Source organism: Phyllostomus hastatus, unplaced genomic scaffold (genome assembly GCF_019186645.2).
Source record: "Phyllostomus hastatus isolate PE091 unplaced genomic scaffold, TTU_PhHast_1.1 phas_contig_98, whole genome shotgun sequence".
In the NCBI taxonomy this organism is placed as follows: domain Eukaryota; kingdom Metazoa; phylum Chordata; class Mammalia; order Chiroptera; family Phyllostomidae; genus Phyllostomus; species Phyllostomus hastatus.
Genome location: NW_025333999.1, coordinates 9,991,442 through 9,996,479, shown reverse-complemented (window position 1 = coordinate 9,996,479; position 5,038 = coordinate 9,991,442).

Below are 5,038 nucleotides of genomic sequence, written 5' to 3'. Positions count from 1 at the left end.
ACTCAGAGGTTTGAGGCTTTATTTCCCTGCGCTGGAGCCCTGGGTTGCTCCATCTGTCTTGCTTCCCAGTTGTTCCTCCTGGTTTGTCTGCACGTGAATGTGGGACCACCCAGGCCACAATCCACCACCCTGCTGAGTCTGCCAGACACTGCCCTGCCTCCACCCCTCCTACTAGTCTGGCTGAATGTTTCTTCTTTAACTCCTTGGTTGTCAGACTTCCATAGAGTTCAATTTTCTGTCAGTTCTGGTTGTTTTTGTTTTTAAATTTGTTGTTGTCCTTCTTTTGATTGTGTGAGGAGGCACAGTGTGTCTACGTATGCCTCCATCTGAGCCGGAAGTGTTCTTGTAAATATTCTAATGTAACAATTGAACATTTAAAATCTGAAGGATTTTAACTTACTGGTAAATTTTTTTACCAAATAAAAATAGGCAAAAGGAACACATACATGTAATTCATTTTAGAAAAGAAAATAAATATGGAAACAAACTTTAAAAAACTTCTTTTCAATTATAATTGGCATACAATATTATATTAGTTTCAGATGTACAGCACAGTGATTAGACAGTTGTATACGTTATAAAGTGATCTCTCCACACACCTAGTACCTACCTGGCACCATACATGGTTATTACAACATTATATTCCTGACTGTGTACTTTACATCCCCTTGACTGTTTTTATAACTGACAATTTGTACTTCTTAATCCTTTTCACATAATTTGCCCATCTCCCCAACCCCCAGCCATCTGGTGACCATCAATTTGCCCTCTGTATCTATGAGTTTATTTCTGTTTTGTTTGTTTATTTTGTTTTTTATCTTCCACATCTAAGCAAAATCATATGGTATTTGTTTTTCTCTGTCTGACTTATTTCACTTAGCATAATACCCTCTAGGTCCATCCATGCTGTCCCAAATGACAAGATTTCATTCTTTATGACTGAGCAATATTCCATGTGTACATGCACCATGTCTTCTTTATCCACTCACCTTTCGATGGACACCTAGGTTGCTTCCCTATCTTGGCTATTGTAAATAGTGTTGCAGTGAACATGGGGGTGTATATGTCTTTTCAAATTATTATTTTGAATTTCTTTGAATAAACACCCAGAAGTGGAATTGCTAGATTATATGGTAGTTTTATTTTTAATTTTTTGAGGGAAATCCATATTGTTTTCCACAGTGGCTCCACCAGTTTACAATCTCACCAACAGTGCATGAGGATTCCCTTTTCTCCATATCCTCACCAGCATTTGTCATTTGTTGATTTATTAATGATGGCCATTCTGATAGGTGTGAGATGATATCTCATTGTGGTTTTAATTTGCATTTCTCTGACAGTTAGTGATGTTGAGCATCTTTTCGTATGTCTATTGTATTGGCCATCTTTATGTCCTCTTTGGAGAAATGTTTATTCCAGTCCTCTGCCCACTTTCAAATTGGATGGTTTAGTTTTTTGGTGTTAAGTTGTATGAGTTTCTTATATATTCTGGTTATTAACCCCTTATTGGCTGTATCATTGGTGAATATGTTCTCCTATTCAGTAGGTTGTCTTTGGTTTTGCTGATGATTTCCTGTGCTGTGCAAAACTTTTTAATTTGGTATAGTCCCATTTGTTTATTTTTTCTTTTGTTTCCTTTGCCCAAGGCAACATATCCCCCCCAAAAAAATATTGCTAAGAGTGATGCCAAAGAGTTTACTGCCCATATTTTCTTCCAGGAGTTTTATGGCTTTAGATTTTACATTGATGTCTATAATCTATTTTTTTTTAATTTTTAAAAAGATTTTATTTATTTATTTTTAGAGAGGGAAGGGAGAGAGATAGAGAGAGAGAGAGAGAAACAGAGAGAGAGAAACATCAATGTGCGGTTGCTAGGGGTCATGGCCTGCAACCTAGGCATGTACCCTGACTGGGAATCGAACTTGCAACACTTTAGTTCGCAGCCCGCACTCAATCCACTGAGCTATACCAGCTAGGGTATAATCTATTTTGAGTTTATTTTTGTATATGTTGTAAGAAAGTGGCCTAGTTTCAGGGTTTTTTTTTTGCATTTATGTGTCCAGTTTTTTTAATACCATTTATTAAAGAGACTGTCTTTATCCCATTGTATATTTTTAAGTATATTTTATTGATTATGCTATTATAATTGTCCCAAGTTTTCCCCCTCTGCCCCCATCCACCCCATATCCTCCCCACCCCTTTAGTTCATGTCCATAGGTCATGCATATAAGTTCTTTGGCCTCTCCATTTCCTATACTATTCTTAACATTCCCCCCGACCCTCTGTCTATTCTGTAACTATCATTTATGCTTCTTAATTCCTTCACCTTTTCCCCATTCTCCCCCTACTGCTCCCTGCTGATAACCCTCTCTGTGATCTCCATACCTATGATTCTGTTCCTGTTCTGGTTGTTTGCTTAGTTTTTTGTTTTTTGTTTTTTTAGATTCAGTTGTTGATAGATGTGAATTTACTGCCTTTTTGATGTTCATAGTTTTGAACTTCTTTTTCTTAAATAAATCCCTTTAACATTTCTTGTAATAATGGCTCAGTGATGATTAACTCCTTCAGCTTTACCTTATCTGGGAAGCACTTTATCTGCCCTTCCATTCTAAATGATAGCTTTGCTGGAGAGAGTAATCTTGGGTGTGGGTCCTTACTTTTCATCACTTGGAATACTTCTTGCCAGTCCCAGCTTGCCTGCAAAGTTTCTTTTGAGAAATCAGCTGATAGTCTTAAGGGAATTCCTTTGTAGGTAACTCTTTTCTTTTGCTGCTTTTAAGATTCTCTCCTTATCTTTAATCTCGGGTATGTTCTTTCTTGGATCCAATTTCTTTGGGACTCTCTGAGTTTCCTGGACTTCCTGGAAGTCTATTTCCTTTGCCATATTAGGAAAGTTCTCTATCATATTCTCAAATAAGTTTTCAATGTTTGGTTCTTCCTCTCCTCCTTCTGGCATCCCTATGATTTGGATGTTGGTACATTTGAAAATGTCCGAGCGGCTCCTTATACTATCCTTGTGTTATTGAATTCTTGTTTCTTCATTCTGTTTTAGTTGAATGATTATTTCTTCCTTATGTTCCAAATCACTGATCTGCATCCTGGTTACCTTCCCTTCACTGTTGGTCCCCTGTAGATTTTTCTTTATTTCATTTAATGTAAACTTCATTTCTTCCTTTATGTTGTTGCCCTACTCAATGAGTTCTTTGAGCATCCTGATCATCAGTGTTTTGAACTCTGTATCTGAAAGGTTGGTTATTTCCATTTCATTTAGTTATTTTTCTGGGGTTTTGTTCTGTTCTTTCATGTGGGCCATATTTCTTTGTTTCCTCTATTTGGCAGCCTCCCTGTGTTTGTTTCTGTTTAACAGGCAGAGCTGCTTCAACTCTCTGTCTTGTTAGGTTGGCCTATTATAGAAAAGGTACCTGTAGCACCTGTAAATTGTGTGGGGCAGAGCCTTCAGTATTCACCAGGGCAGGGCAACCCTCTTCACTGCTTTGTGGCTCTGTGTTGAGGGAGGGCTTGGAGAGAGGACAGTGCCACCGCCTGGCTTCTGGAGGTTTGCCCAGCACTCGCCCCATTTCCAGTCACTTCACCCACTCCCGTATGTGACTGGCACCCGTCCAGCTGTTGCCCTGGTGCTGAGTCCTAGATTGGGTGAGTTTGCATATGTTCTAAGTCCGTGTGAGCCCTTTAAGTGGTGTCTCCTGAAAATCTGGTAGTTTCTTCCACTATCCCAGCCCCCACTGGTTTTTACATCCAAAAGTTATGGAGATTTACCTTCCTGGCACTGGAACCCAGGGCTGTGCTGTCTGGCTTGGGCCTGGGATCGCTCACTCTCAATCGCTCAGTCAAGGTATCCCTCCTGATTTTTATCCACCACATGTGAATGTGGGATCACTCGTGCCTGTTCCACCACTGCCACTGCTGCCTCTCTGTGCCACACCACATCTCCTGCCTCTCTGCCTGTCTCCATGTCTCTGCCCCTCTTGCTTGTCTGGATGAATGTGGCTTCTTTCAATCTCTGGTTGTCAGATTTCCATACAGTTCAGTTTTCTGACAGTTCTGGGTGTTGTTTGTTTTGAGATTTAGTTGTAATTCTTTTTGTGGTTGCACGAGGAGGCAAAATGTGTCTACCTACACCTCCATCTTTTTTAAAAAGATGTTTATTTATTCATTTTTAGAGGCAGGGGGAGGGAGGGAGAAAGAGAAGGAGAAAAACATCAATGTGTGGTTGCCTCTCGTGTGCCCCCTACTGGGGACCTGGCCCCCAACCCAGGCATTTACCCTCATTCGGAATTGAACCAGTGACCCTTTGGTTCAAGGGCTGGCACTTAATCCACTGAGCCACACCATCCACAGCTACACCTCCATCTTGATCGGAAGTTCCTATTGTATATTCTTGCTTTCTTTGTTATAGATTAATTGACCATATAGGCATGGATTTATTTCTAGGCTCTCTGTTCTGTTCCATTGGCCTAGGTTTCTGTTTTTATGCTAGTACAGTGCTGTTTTGGGTACTATAGCCTCAAGTATACTCTCTTATCAGGTAGTATGATACCTCCAACTGTGTTCTTCTTTCTGAAGTGTGCTATGGCTATTTGGGATTTTCTGTGGTTCCATACAGACTTTAGGGTTATTTTCTAATTCTCTAAAAAATTCCATTGGTATTTTGACAGGGAATACATTGAATCTGCAGATTGCTTTGGATGGTATGAACATTTGAACAATGTTAAGTCCTCCTATCCATGGGCATGGTATATCTTTCTGCTCATTTGTATTTTCTATTTATTTCTTCAGTGTCTTATATATAATTTTCTGAGTACAGGTCTTTTTCCTCCTTGGTTTACTTTATTTCTAGGTATTTTATTCTTTTTGATACAACTGTGATGGAATTGTCTTCTTGATTTCTCTTTCTGATAGTTTTTTATAATGTAAATAATATGTAAAAATGCAAACAATTCCTGAATATTAACTTTGTATCCTGTTACTTTACTGAATCCATTTATTAATTCTAATAGTTTTTGGTGGGAATTTAGGG